Genomic DNA, 2,152 nt, shown 5'->3' with positions numbered 1-2,152 from the left:
AACTACTAAGAATGCATTATTCACGATTATGGTCATATTACATTAATAATCCCCTTTAGGTAGCTCTTTGGGTAAATTACTGTTATAGACATATTTGGGCACTGCAACCCCAATCACATATGTCCATAAACCAAGGGATTCTAAACCCCTAAAAGTGTTGTTTCATACCCTGAAGGAACAAGGTCAGCTGATTACATCATTTCCCAGAAGTTCTCCCTAAAAAACTACTCAGAACTGGTTAAAAATAGACCATACAAACTACTCCATGCTGAGGGTGCGATGCATCTCACCTGTTACACACGAGGGGTGCGATGCATAGTAAAAATCCCTTCTGTAGGGTGCGATGAGCGAGAGCAGACAAATGGCAGAAGCAGTTTGCTAGGTGGATTCTCAAATAATCTTCTAGAAACTACTCATATGACACTTGCCTCTCTGAATTCACCTAGGGATGAGTAAGAGATCATGAAATCTCCAAATGGAACCAAGAAATATTTGTGAAATGACACTAATAAAAATCCTAGAAGCTAACTCACTCTCCTGCAAACATCTATATATGGATCCCTCATCATAGAGATCCAAAGGCTGGAATTTTGTATTTTGTATGGAAGTGATGTTGGTTTCTCTTTAAAGACATTGTATTGTTGGGTGATCTTGCTTTGTATGAGGTGAAGAGGGCTTTCATGCTAGGAGGATGATGCTGGATCAGACAGCTTGGTTGTAATCATCTCTTCTACTACTTCTATCAATAAAGTTATTTGAGTTTTCCTCCATATGCTTGTATATCTCTGAATCTTGTATTTGTATATGCATTTATATGGTTAATGTACATCTGATCCTACATTTCTTATGGTTATAGATCTCTATGCTTTGATGGTATTTTTTTGCTTTGACTCTACAGGTTTTCTTTAAAGCAGGACAAGTGAGAAAGGAGTGGCGAAAGCTCTATCAAAGGAGAGAGGAAACAAGCAAGGAGACTAGAGAAAACTGAGGTTGGTACTCTCTGCTTCTCTCTCATTTATCTCTTATAAAGGAAAACACAAGTAACTTTAGTTTATTTGTTTCTAAGATAGCTACCCATCTTAGTGGGACTAGCAGCTCTGAATGGACACTAGTTTTCCCGATAAAAAAATGGCGACTCCACTGGGGATCGAATAGTTTGTTTGTTTTGTTACTATTGTTTTCTTTATAAACCATAGACAGAGCCTGAAGTTAAGCTAGCTAGCCTTCGAACTGCTTTTGCTATGCAACTGCAAAGTAGATCAACGCTACTTCAGTCAATCTCTAGGTTGGTTTATGAATTGAACATTTGACTTGCAAACATCCTAAGTGCCCTGGTGGTAGCTCAAATAACCTCATTATATCAACCCATCTCTGCATCCATGGTTCCATCGATACTAGTGGTCCGAGTGAAATGTACTGTGGCTGCATCAGTGGGATCCTCTCCAAGGCGAAAGCAGTCAGAATAGAACCATAACCAAAGTTCTTGGATCTTCCATTCTTCACCTTGGTAAGCTGTTCTTTTATAACCAGAAGTACTACATCACACCAGTTGAATACCTTTGGTTCAAGGCATTCCAAAGCATACTACATATAGGACATGTTGGCCAAATGAAGAGCCACGCTACCAGCCAATCTAGCAAAGGTGAATAAAATAGTCCTCAAGGACTGATCAGTGACATCTCAGATACTGATCTTGCCATCCCTGCTCGGCTGAGATCCATCTCTATAGAATCGGCAAATATAATCCCTCACGGATTCACCTCCACGGGCAGATCCTGATAGTGAGAGAGGGGCACCACGCCTCGATAAACCGGTCAAAAAGTAGATATCCTCAACTGTCAAAGGGATGGATTTACCTCGAATCTAGAACACTTGGTTGGTAGGATCCCATGCATCGAGAAAATATTGCAACAAATTGATTTGTTGCCTCATGCTGGACATGCGGAAGAATTTGAGCAAGCCACAGTTCCGCAATGCAGTCATCGTACCAGGATCATGTAACAACCATCTTGATTTGATGAATCTCTGAAAAATAAACAAGAGAAGAATTAGGATCCTGATTCAGGAAAAAACTAGCAAAATTTCCATGAAAAACAATGCATAAACTTTCCTTTTTGTGCCCATCGCACCCTAGTTTTGTACTAGGTGGGAT

The sequence above is a fragment of the Pinus tabuliformis genome, chromosome 5_2 (genome assembly GCF_031772625.1).
Source record: "Pinus tabuliformis cultivar Carrire ecotype Pingquan chromosome 5_2, CPIR1, whole genome shotgun sequence".
Taxonomy (NCBI): domain Eukaryota; kingdom Viridiplantae; phylum Streptophyta; class Pinopsida; order Pinales; family Pinaceae; genus Pinus; species Pinus tabuliformis.
The sequence above is the reverse complement of the archived record's forward strand: the minus strand, read 5'-3'. Positions refer to the sequence as shown.